The 13,064-nt window shown below is 41.1% G+C and overlaps 1 long non-coding RNA gene across 5 annotated transcripts in view; it reads left to right on the forward strand.

Annotated features, from left to right (window-relative positions):
- Window positions 1-11,266, forward strand: part of LOC102556488 (uncharacterized) — a 29,862-nt gene extending 18,596 nt beyond the window's left edge. For all 5 annotated transcript variants that reach the window (XR_015645963.1, XR_015645961.1, XR_015645962.1 and 2 more), the window contains one exon: window positions 10,427-11,266. This is a non-coding gene — a long non-coding RNA (uncharacterized LOC102556488). The remainder of the gene's footprint in view (window positions 1-10,426) is intronic.
- The last annotated feature ends 1,798 nt before the right edge of the window (window positions 11,267-13,064 follow it).

The following is a 13,064-nucleotide window of genomic DNA, read 5'->3' on the forward strand; positions in this document are numbered from 1 at the left end:
CACCACTTATTTTTAATTGATGCCAGCAAGTCCTGAGCTGCTCATGGATAAATTTGTTTTGCAGATTTATGTATTTGGAGAAAGGTAGAGAGCATTTGGAGAGCATTATAAATACAGAATCCATAGTTGAGAAGGCTAAGACTTATAGAAAAATGGGAGGGTGAAAATGATACTGTTTCATTGAGGACTTTTTGAGTTAGGAAGAAAGTTGATTTTCATGGTAAAAAAAATCTACATAGTTATTTTTTCTGTTTCTTAGAATTGTACTAACTATATCATTTAATTTTATTCACAAAGAGGGAAGTTCTTCTTTGATTTAGAAGGCAATCTTACAAACCACAATTAAATAATGTAATTCAAAGAGATGTCAGGTATTGGAATCTGAAGGGGATAATTAATTTCAAAATAGATATAACAGAAATAGCTATAGAAAAAATTTTTTATGATAGATTTGGGGAATGTGGCTTTGCTATGATATCAAAGGAGAGCTCCTACTCTCCTTCACACAAGTGACTGGTGGGATTCACAGACCTCACAGGGAAACGGGCTGGGTTTCAGATAGTTAGTGTCCTATTATAGGATATTTTAACCTTTTCTAGTTGGGGTGTGGCTGAGCCCTTACCACACACTTTTCATCTCTCTGGCTGAAATAAAGACACACCCTTAGTACTCACCTTTAATCCAAAACCATGAAGGTAAAGTTAGTTTGCATAAGGAAGCACTTGTGTTTGAAGGTAATGTCTAATAGAGTAGCAGAAAGATTGATGGATCAGAGAAAGATTTGACAGAATAGGATACGCCCAACTCTCATGAGGAGAGGAAAAGGAAGCTACTTAAGGGAGAGACAGACAGTACAGGAGGGAGAGGGTACAGTACAGGAATACAGTAGAGTTCATGGAGCACAGCACAGCAGAGTTGAGAGGGAGAGTGGTGCAGCACAGAGAAGGAAAAAGAGGCAGTGTTACCAGAAGAGCTTTTCAGAGAAGACCCTGAGCAGAAGCTTTAAAGGACCAGAGGAGGTTGGTGTACAGTTCCGAAGTTTATTTTATAATTTCAAATTATAATTATTTTAAAATGTCTCTGGAAGAAGGAACACTGACGTGGTAAACAGGCATACACATCACCCAGCTTCAAAATTCCTCCGGCACCTCTGACGGCTCCCTCGAAGCTTCCCGAACTCCACCCCTGTGCATCTCCACCCTTGCCCCCAGAGGAACCTGCACCCTGAACACTGTGCGTGCCTTCCCTCAGGTTCACCTCATTTAGTAGCTTTCACTGGTGATCTATGACAGGAGTAGCAGAGGCAGCTCTGACCCAGGAAAGCAGAAGTCAGAACCTGGCCCATCATTTCCGGGGGGTGATTTGTGTGCCTATCAGAACACAGTTCGGAAAACAGGATTCTGCTAACAAATTAACTTGTAAAACAATATTCTTCTTCTTCGCAAATAAAGATAGTTCACTTTTGTTTCTATGTTTTAAACTTACTCAAAGCAAGGATAAAAAGACAACGTAACAGTAGCCGGCTGTTAGAGCACAAAAATGAGTTGTAGGCCTGTATTAAAGGCCACCAAATAGTGAATTGGCTCCTGCCTCAGCAGGAATAGCCACAGGGATGTGGAAATGACATCTGGAGGACCACACACCCTTAGTTTTTCCCAATACACACAAAGCTACTTGGCACAGAGATCGTGTTGTGCTTCTTCAGGTCTTGGGTATGTATGTATGTATGTATGTATGTATGTATGTATGTATGTGTATGTAGTTATGTATGTTATTCCTTACTTAATGTGTGTGAGTACTTTGATCACATGCCCTCTGTGCACCATGTAGGTACCTATGCCTAAGGCCCAGGAAGGTTAGAAGAGAGTATCAGATACCCTGGAACTGGAGTTATAAAAGGTAGCAAGTCTCCATGTGGTGCTAAGAATTAAATCAGGATGGTCTGTAAAAATAGCAAGTGTTCTTACCTACCGAGCCATCTCCCAGCCTTGTTCAGGTCTTGGGAAGGTTGAAGCTTCATGGCTGTAGCCTCTGTCATTTTTAGAAGACAGAATCTCATAGCAACCTCCTTGGTGCTCTAGTTCTACCAATCTTTCCACCCCGCCCCCTTCCTTCACGATGTTCCATGAGCTGTAGGTGAAGGAATTGTGTGTTTTAGATGTATCAGTTAGGACTGGCCAAGCCTCCGGTCACTTGTTCACTGTATTTTAGCCAGTTTGGGTTTTCTGTAGTGGTCCCTGAGTACTGTAAGCAGAGTTTGTTTAATGAGAGGTGAGAGGACCATTACCTGTGGATATGAGGAAAGATAGAATTTATCCAGGAACTGTGCTGGTGTAGTAAAATGGCAGGAGTGACTTCTCTAAGACTCAAGTCATCCCTACCTCTGGGTGATTGGCTAAGTTTCCAGTACCAAGCATGATGATTTCCCTCATGTGTCTCCTCTCTCTCTCTCTCTCTCTCTCTCTCTCTCTCTCTCTCTCTCTCTCACACACACACACACACACACACACACACACACACACACACACAATTCAAGGGAGTCTCTTGGGTATGCAAATTACACTTAAGGAATGACTCCAGGCCCAGCAGTAGTTGACCAATGTGAAATGAACTATACCTTATTTTTGGAGATATTTTTGCCTTATATTGATTTGTTTGGGCATTTTAAAAATACCTTACCAGTCTTTTGTGTGTATATTATTGTTTATGAGTTTGAATTTTCATGGGTTTGTGTTTGTGTGTGCACATGTGTGCGCACACATGCATGTGTGCACAGTCATTAATTGGAGATAGCTTCTTGGTTAGAGATGGGAACTTGTGTCTATTTTACCCTCTCAGCGCTAGAACCCTGGCTGGCTGGACCTGTGCAGACCCCATGCATCAGTCCTATTGTGCCTGAAAGAGTCATTTTATTTCTGTGTCCCTTTAGCAGAATGGTAGCGTTTGGTTTTCCCCTATGTCCATTTCCCTGATGACTAAGGGTGTGGACACTTCTTGAAGTGTTTCATCTCTTGAAAACTGTTTCGTTCTCTGCCCCATTTTTAAATTGGGTCACTTTTTTCTTGATATCTAATTTTTTATTTCTTTGTATATTTTGGATACTAGCCCTCTATTGGATCTGTAATTGGTAAATGTCTTTCCCTATTCTACATTATGTCTGGATGAGGATGTCCTATGTCATACAGAGGCTTTTCAATTTGAAAAGGCTTATGTGGTAGATTGCATTTACGTTGAACCATCCCTACATCTCTGGAATGAGCCCACTTGACTGTGGTAGATGATATTTTTCACATATTCCTGTATTTTGTTGGTAATGATTTTATTGAGAAAGTGTACATGTATATCCACAAGGGAAATGGGCCTATAATTCTATTTGTTGGATTTTCATGTGGTTTAGATATCAAGGTAAATTGGGGGCTCATTAAAAACATGAGCAATGTTCCTTGTTTTTCTGTTTTGGGGAATAATTTGAGGATTGTTGCATTAATTCTTTGAAAGTCTGGAAGAATTCTTCCCTGAATTCATTTGGGTTTGGGCATTTTGTGGGGTGGGGGGGTTGGTAGACTCCTAATTATGGCTTCTATTTCACTAGTGATTCTAGGCATTTTTAGATTATTTATCTGATCTCGATTTAACTTCAGTAGGTTATATTTCAAGATTTTTGTCCATTTAGGGTTTCCGATTTGGTGGATTTTTAAGTTATGTCCTATGATTACCCTTGTTCCTTCAGTGTCCGTTGTGATGTCCCCCTTTTCATCTCTAACTTTGTTAGTTTGTGTTTCTTTCTCTCTGCCATCTAGTTAATTTGGTTAAAAGATCTGTCAATATTATTGGTTTCCTCAAAGAACCAACTCTTTTTTTTTTCATTGTTTCTTCGTTTTGTTTTTAGTTTGATTTCAGCCCTCGGTTTATTCCTTGCCATCTATTTTTTGGAGTGTAATTTATTCCTTTTGTTCTAGAGCTTTCAGGTGTGTTCCTAAATTTCTGGTATGGGATCGTCTGGTGTTTTTATGTAGGCCCTTACTCTATGGAGTAGACTCTTTAGAACCTCCTTCACTGTGTCCCATGGGCTTGGGTATCTGCAGTTTCACTTTCACTCAATTCCAAAGAGTTTTTAATCTCTTTCTTAATTTCTAAATTGGCTCATTTTTTCATTCAGAGAGCTGTTCAGTTTCCATCAGTTTGAAACCTTTTCTTTATCTTTTTATACCCAGATTTTTTTTACCAGATTCAATCCATGGTGGTCAGATAAGATGCATGGTGCTATTTCAATTTTCCATATTACTGAGACTTCTTTGTGTCTGCGATCAATTTTGGAGGAAAGTCTATGAGCTTCTGAGAAGACAGTAAACTTTTTTTTATTCGTTTAAAATATTCTGTAAATATTTGCTGGGTCCATTAGATTTATGATGTTATTTAAGTCCTGCATTGTTTTGTTTAGTTTCTGTCTGGATGATCTGTCTATTGGCGAGAGTGGGGCCTTAAAGCTACTATCACTGGCCGAGGGTCAATATATGATTTTAGCTAAAGTAGTGTCTCTTTCATGAATTTGGGTATCTTTATGTTTGGCGCATAACTTTTAGAATTGTGATATCCATTTGGCAGATTATTTTTATGAGCATGTAGGTTTTTTTCCCCTATCTATTCTGATAAGTTAGAATTTGAAGTCTGTTTCCTCAGATAGTAAAATGGCTGCATTTGCTTGTTCTTTGACCCATTTGCTTGGAATGTCTCCTTCTTTCTTTTCACCCTAAAATGATGTCTATCATTGCTGATATGTCTCCAGACATGAAACCTAAGAAGGATGACCAAAATTCGAATGTTTCACTCCTTCTTTAAAAGGGGAACATGAATATCCTTGGGAGGGAATAGGGAGGTAAAGTTTAGAACAGACACAGAAGGAACACCCATTCAGAGCCTGCCCCACATGTGGCCCATACATATACAGCCACCCAACTAGATAAGATGGATGAAGCAAAGAAGTGCAAGCCAACAGGAACTGGATGTCGATCTCTCCTGAGAGACACAGCCAGAATACAGCAAACCACTGAACTGAGAATAGGTCCCCCGTTGAAGGAATCAGAGAAAGGACTGGAAGAGCTTGAAGGGGCTCGAGACCCCATATGTACAACAATGCCAAGCAACCAGAGCTTCCAGGGACTAAGCCACTACCTAAAGACTATACATGGACTGACCCTGGACTCTGACCTCATAGGTAGCAATGAATATCCTAGTAAGAGCACCAGTGGAAGGGGAAACCCTGGGTCCTGCTAAGACTGAACCCCCAGTGAACTAGACTGGTGGGGGGAGGGCGGCAATGGGGGGAGGGTGGGGAGGGGAGCACCCATAAGGAAGGGGAGGGGGGAGGGGTTAGGGGGATGTTGGCCTGGAAACAGGGAAAGGGAATAACACTCGAAATGTATATAAGAAATATTCAAGTTAATAAAGATGGGGAAAAATATGTCTCCAGGATACAGATGGAAGATGCATCTTGTTTTTTAATCCAATCCATTATCAATCTGTGTATTTTTATGGGAGAGTGAAACCATTACTATTGAGAGTCATAATTAGCACTACTTGTTGATTCCAAAAATTTCATTGCTAGGGTGTGAATTTTTACCCTCTCTTTTGATTTTTCTGATCTGAGATTATTTTTTTTTCTTTGTGTTTTTCTGGATGCGGTGAATCTCTCCAGATTAGAGTTTTCCTACTAATGCCTCTGTAGAGCCGAATTGGTAGATGAACACTTAAATTTGGTTTTATTGTGGAATATTTTTCTGTGTCTATTGAGATGGGCAGTTTTGCTCGTTATAATAGTCTAGGCTGGTACCTGTGATCTCTCAGAGTTTATAGAACATCTATCCCAGGCCCTTCTGGTTTTAGAGTCTCCATTGTAATTAGAGAAGTTGGGTGTAATTCTAAAAGCCCTGCTTTTATTAAGTTACTTAGTATTAAGTTACTTACCTTGCAGATTGCAACATTGTTTTCTTTGTTCTACCCATTTAGTGTGTTGAGTATAATAGGTCATGGGGAATCTGTCCCACGGTCCATTCTGCTGGTGTTCTTCATGCTTCATGCACTTGATCTTTGATAGGCACCTCCTTCTTTAGGTTAAGGAAATTTTCTTCTATGATTTTGTTAAAAATATTTCCTGTATCTAGATTCTTCTCCTTCCTCTATTCCTATTATTTGTAGATTTGTTCTTTTCACGGTGTCCCAGATTTCATGGATGTTTTGGTTTTGATTTTATTTTATTTTTTAGATTTAACATTTTTCTTTGTGCAAGGTATCCATTTCTTCTGCCTTGTTTTTCAAAACCCAAGGCTCTTTCTTCCATGTCTTCTACTCTGTTGGAGAGGCTTACCTCTGAAGTTTTTGTCAGACTTCCTAGATTTTTCATTTCCAGTCTTATGTCATTTTGGTTTTCTTTTTTCTTTAATGATTCTATTTTTACTTTCACGTCCTGGGCTGTTTTTATAACTCCACTGTTTATTTTCATTTTCACAGACTTCTTTAAGGTCCTTGAACATATTCATAATTGCTGTTTTTGACGTCTTGTTTTGTGCTTCGGCTATATTGTAATTCTTAGGGTGCACTGTAGTAGGGTTACTTGGTTCTGGTGTAGACACACTGATCTGGTTATTGTCTACTGTGTTTTGATTGTGCTGGTGTTTCAGCATCTAGAGTTGAGATGATTTTAGGTGGTGATGTTTGGTCTTGTCTTGGTTGAGCGGGAGTTCCATTCTTTGTTTTCTGTCATCCTCTCCGGGTTTTAGGAAAGTGTTCTGGCTGTGGGTAGCAGAGAGTTCTACAGGTTGGTAAGTGGCAGGGGGGAATCAAGATGGTCTAGGAGCAAAGACTGATATGGGCTTCAGAGAAGATCAAAAGGGATCCTGTTCACATCTAGAAATGGGGTGCCCAGGAAATTGAGCTGTGGTGAGAATAGGAGATCCTGAAAGTAGGTTTAGTAAGGCAAAGAACTGTCTGAAGAGACAGGAGTGAAAGGGTGAGAAAGACTTTTGGTCTATACCAAGAGTTGGAGTTTCTAGTGAATGGAGTTGAGATGGAAAGGGGGCACCTCTAAGGAGGTTACTATTAGCCTGTGGGTGAGAATAGAGAGATCATAAAGACAGACAGAAAGGATAGTGTGATTCAGCCATCTGAATCCCTACAAGGTATGGCCCTGGGGGTCTCGGATAGAAAATGTTTCTAGTATAGATAGTTGACAAAAGAGGATAGGTGTTTAACAGAGTTCCCAGGAAATGGGAGGAGGGAAGGATGGAGGAATGGAGAAAGAGAGGAAGAAAGAAGGAAGGCAGGGTGAGAGAAATTGAAGAGAAGCTGAGGCAAGCAGTTTGCCACAGGGCAGAAGAGGAAACCAGGGAAACTGAAGTGGCAGACAGCCTACCAGGAGCACTTGTTAGGTGCTGTTCCTGGACATCATTTTCTGTTCTGTCTGTGGATCCTAGATTCAGATCTTCAAAGTTGAGTACATAACATGGAGTGACTTCAGAAACCAGGAAAATAAAAAAGGAACCATGGGGGAGGAAGGACCACTAGAGAGTGGAAAACAAGTGATTTGAAGAGGAACCTGAGTAAAATGAGGTGGGTAGAGTAATTTAACAAGAAAGGAGGTCGATACAGAAGAAGAAGAGAAAGGGTAAAATTCACTAAGGATGTCTGAAGAGTCCATAAGCATTCATATTATTTATCTACCTAAATCACATACACATTAATATTAGTTACCTGAATGACATCCAATACATAAAATTATATGTATGAATTGGTGCATATATAGTTCAAATGGCGTTATCCCACTTGAACTGACAATACTCATCCAAAGAGCATAGACTAACAAAATCCAAAACAGGCACCAGAAATACCTTCCTGTTCACGTTGTTGGCAATGGGAGTCCAAAATCTCCCAACCATGTAGGTCGTTGATATTGCCTTTGACTGCCTCACAGAGGTTAAAAATAAGCCCTATTTCTGAAGACACCGTACACTTAGGTCAGAGCTGGCTCTGACCTGAAGGCCTCCTCTCCGAAGACCAGCTTTCACAGTACTGAGGTGCTATGCAAGCTTCCTGGGGAGAGGGGGGAGCAACAGGTGTTGCCGTTGCTTGAGTGGCCTCTCATTCTGAGTGGGTGGAGTCAAGTCATTCCAGAACACGGCTAGCACATGTATGAGTACCTTACTCTCCTGCGGTGGTTGTTGTCTGGAGGTTTACTACTTCAGTCCGCTAACCTAGGCCTAGTCCTGGAAGCTTCTAGCCTCCACACACTCTAATCTAGGCCCAGAATGCTTCCAGCCTGCAAGGCTTGCTGATGAATAAGCTCACCCTTTCTAGTTCTCTCTGAACTCTGACTGGCTTGCTCATCTCAGCTGCTCTGGCTCAAAGTCCTCTCCCAGATGACATATTCAATATAGCTTTTCTCTGGGTCTCTCAATTGCTCTGCTTGGCCTCAAACTAACTCTTGCCGTCTTTTCTAATCTTCTGGCTCCTTCTCATTCTCTGACTCATTCTGTCTTCACCTTTGCCTAGCTCTTTCTGTCTTCTCTGAAAAGCTCTGCTGGTAACACTGCCTCTTTCTCCTTCTCTGTGCTGCACCACTCTCCCTCTCAACTCTGCTGTGCTGTGCTCCATGAACTCTACTGTATTCCTGTACTGTACCCTGTAAATACAGGGATGGTGTAACCAGTGGTTATACACATGGTGCTCTCTCAGTGATTCTTTTATGGAGACGGTCCCATAGCCGACCGTCCATTGATTCTTGATCTTAGTACATGACTTAGCTGTATGGAACATTCTAATAGGACAGGCCTGGGTTCTATGCTCACTGCTGAGTTTGGGCTAGCTGGGAGGAGTGTTCCTCAAATGAACTAGCAACAGGCAAGCATAGTACACTTAAGGTAAAGAACCTTACCCTGACTTATTTATTTCCGGCTAGTTTTTAAATCTCTTAAAACTCCACAAAATTTCAGGACCCCCCCCCACCCCCCTCCCCCCACCCCCTCCCCCCTCCCATCTCCAACATACAACCTCTTGCTTAGACATCCTGGCTTTTTCAGGACCACAGACCTCTTTTCCTCTGCCTTGAAGTACGTTTCCTCTTTGGGAAACTTCTAATTCATCAACATGCAGTACAAATTCACTTCTTCAGACAGTGTCTTAGTTAGGGTTGTATTGTTGTGAAGAGACACCATGACCAATGCAACTCTTTGTGTGTGTGTGTGTGTGTGTGTGTGTGTGTGTGTGTGTGTGTGTAGGTCAGTGGTCCAACACTAATCTTGAAAGTGGGGAGATTGAGTTCATCCCAGTACAGTGCAGATACAGTGTAATCGAACGAGTGTTTAGATAGAAATATTTTGCATTGTAGGTATATGGTTTGCATGTGTGCGTATGGATGTGCATGGGTGTGTGTTCATGTATGCTTGGGTTTACATGTGTGCATGTCCATGTGGGAAGTAGATGATGTCCAGCGACTTCCTAGATAATGCAACTCTTATAAAGGACAGCATTTAGTTGGGGCTGGCTTACAGGGTCAGAGGATCAAGGCGGGAGACATGGCAGTAAGGGCTGAGAGTTCTATATCTTGATCCAAAGGCAGTCAGGAGAAGACTGTCTTCCAGGCAGCTAGGAAGAGGGTCTCAAAGCCCACCCCTATAGTGACGCACTTCCTCCAACAAGGGCACACTTAATCCGACAAGGCCGTACCTCCTAATAGTGCCACTCTCTGGGTCAAGCATAATCAAACCACGTCAGATAGCATAATTATTTGGCTGTTAACCATTTACAGCTCATTTGATTTTTGGCTCAGTGGTTTCTGCTCCTACTCTGGTGCATCTAATTTGCCCACTAGACTCTAGACACTTGAGAAGAGAGCTGTCCTGACCAACCTTACCGCTCCATGGAAACCAAATCTTGTTATATAACAGGTCCTAGATGAGGCCCGTTGAATAAAGAAATGAAAGTTGCTGTCAGAAAATGATGTCTTCAAAATGCCTTATGTAACATTAGTTCCACGCCCAACAGAAGGCTTTTATAAAGGAAATCCCCATTTAGACTATCATCAGATTCTGTTTTCTCAAGATCATGCTGTCTCCTGAGTAAAATGAGGCATCTTTTGGTTAAAACTGTGAAAGAAACCAATTAGGTGCGGAACTCAGCCAAGTAATATTTCTAATTCGGACCAGTTTCTGAGAGTCTGTGTCCTAGAAGGAAGCATACTGCCTGGGTGTGTCTTTGGATTCTAGGTAAGGTCAAGTGCTGTCTGTGGACACAGAGGAGATGGTTCCACCTTGCCACCGGGCAGATCAGTTCTGGCAGAGTGGAATCCAAGGGCTACCAGTGTCAGGAATATGGAATTGGGCTATTTATCTGCTTTGCCTTAAAACGTTCTCTTATAATTTTTTTCTTTTTTCAGTGCTGTCTGGGACCGAGGGAAAATGACAACAAACAATTCGACCTTGAACTTACTTCAAGATCCTGTACCCAGCACTGCGTTAAAAGCTCTATTTCGGCACTCACTCGGATTAAAGCACTGCTCAAAACACAGCCTTGCCAACTTGGCTCCAGGGGAGAAGCAGCCACTGGAACAATGCAGGCAATTTAATCGTGTTGCAGAGAGGAGGAAGCCCGAGGAAGCTCTACCGGAATGGAATGTAATTCCCCAGTCCCAACAGGAAAAGTGAAAGTGGGGCTGAGGTGGACGAAAGGCAACATCCAAAGTGGCATGAAAATTAACCACCCAACTCAATGAATTATCCACAAGATAATGGGACGAATGTTTGCGAGTTAGACCAAAGAGCAAAAGCACAAAAGAGAGAAATAATTCAGACCTGTACAATGAAACCTTCTTACTTCGCTGTCTCTGTTCAGGATAGCAAAATCTCAAGTCTCTCTCTTTCCACTTAGGTTCAGGTTTTGAAACTTGGTTGCTCCCTGTGGAATTGAAGCCTGTGTAGACCATCGTGCATAGCCGTATTCCAAATACTGTTACCACTCAAACTCCTAGTTATTCAGTTTGACCTGAAATTAAAGAACAGAATCGTTACATGCTTATTCAAAATCAGTTCCCACTATTTTATAGAGCTAAAAAAAACACCCTTCGGTATAAGCCAAGCTAGAGTTCGTAATCAAGATTACCAGAATAAAAAGGAATAGTCATGTGTCTGCTCCCATACGTCTCATTCTAAATATGTGTTTTGGGCCACATATAATAAAATGTTAATAATAATATATTAATAATAAAATGTTCATTGTCCACTGTTGTAGTAAAAATTACTTGGCGGTTTCTACCTCATCCTTGATCATATTGTTCCCAAATAAATGACATAACCCTTCATATTTATAATTAATCTTAAAGCAGTGTTGCCAGGCAGATATCAACTTTCCATAGTATGTTGTCTACTTCATTACCACACAAATCTGAGATATCTCTTGCTATGTTCTGCTTGGGTCTCTCTAGCTCCAACTGGTCAACCCTCCTGGTCATGCTATCACAATCCACCTCCCTGATGTCCTCTTCTCCCTTCTTGTCTCTCCTCCTCTCCTCATGGTCTCTGCCTCAGACCCCCAGCCTGGAAGGAGAAGCTCTACCTACCTCTCTTTTGCCCAGTGATAGGCCTTGGGCTTCTTTATTCAACCAATAGTTTTTTTTTTAAATTAAGGAGCAAGGTTACACAGCATCACTTGGTATATATGAAGATCTGCTTATCAAGGACAACCACATCTTGAGAAGCCAGTATTTAGCATTAGGATACAAGCAGCATCAGAAAAACCCCCTACAGTCTATTGTGTGTATGATAACACACTAAACGATGATAAAGGCAGTCTGTATTTGATTGGTTAGGATGTGGTGACATGGGTTGATGGCTCAATGGTTAAGAGCACTTGCTACTCTTCCAGAGGTCCCAAGTTCATGTTTTAGCACCCATGTCAGGATGATCATAGCTATCTGAGACTCCAGCTCCTGGGGATCTGACTCCAGCTCCTGGGGTCCTCTTCTGACATCTGCACACAGACGAAGCGTGCAACCTATGGACACACATACACATAACTTAAAAATTCTTTAAAAAGAAAAATTAATGGTTGATAGAAACTTTGAATTTTGATATGTGGTTAGGATATTTAAAAACTTTGTCTTTACTCATTCTTGGTTATTCAATTAAGTCTTGAAAGAAGATGAATGTCATCTTAGCTAATGACTTCTGACTCAGAGCATCTTATGACTAACAGCCGTCAAGGAGAGAAGGTCCACTAAGTGAGGCAAAGGAATGAATGTGACAAAAAAATTAAGGCATCCCAGAAAAAACAGGCGGTAAAGTGATAATAATGAATATGATGTTTTTCTTTTACATAGCAACGGTAATCTATCACCTCCTACACCCTTCACAGATGAAGAACCTAATTGGCCTTGGAGAGAGTAACTACTCAATGTAGTGTCAGAATAGCGGGTGGTTAGAAATGTGTTAAACAGCATACTAATTAGATTGATGTCCAGGCATTTTTCAGATATTTAAAACTTATTAAACGATTACTTTTTTTTTGAAGAAATGTGACTTTATTTGCAAAAGGGAGACATCTCAAAATCAGATATAATTAAAAACTCTTGTTGACTTATTTAAATTGCGAGTTAAGTAAAACTCACCTTTGCCCTCATAATATTGTGTAACTCTCACGAGATTGCCCTTATAATTATTGTGTAACCACACAGAGAAGAATTCTAGACGGGAAAAAGTTGAGGCAAAAACCGAGTGCTCAAAGCCTTCTTGGATTCAGGTGCATGTGGAGTACACACGATCAAGCAAATATCACAATACCATTCTGTTCCTACATTTCTCATTTACATGGGCACAAATAAAGCAGCATAGGCCCTCTACTTACATAACCCTCAGAGTTTAGCGTGGCCTGACATCTCAGATTTCTGCAGTTCAGGTCATCCTGAGTGCTTGCTATTGCTCTGAGTTGATCAGATATATGCTTACGAAGGAGGTATAAGTTGTACAATTCCTCATGATTCTGAATGTCTTATGCTGGTTTCTCCTGTCCTGACGTGACAG

This window comes from Rattus norvegicus, chromosome 20 (assembly GCF_021556685.1).
Source record: "Rattus norvegicus strain SHRSP/BbbUtx chromosome 20, alternate assembly SHRSP_T2T, whole genome shotgun sequence".
Lineage (NCBI taxonomy): Eukaryota > Metazoa > Chordata > Mammalia > Rodentia > Muridae > Rattus > Rattus norvegicus.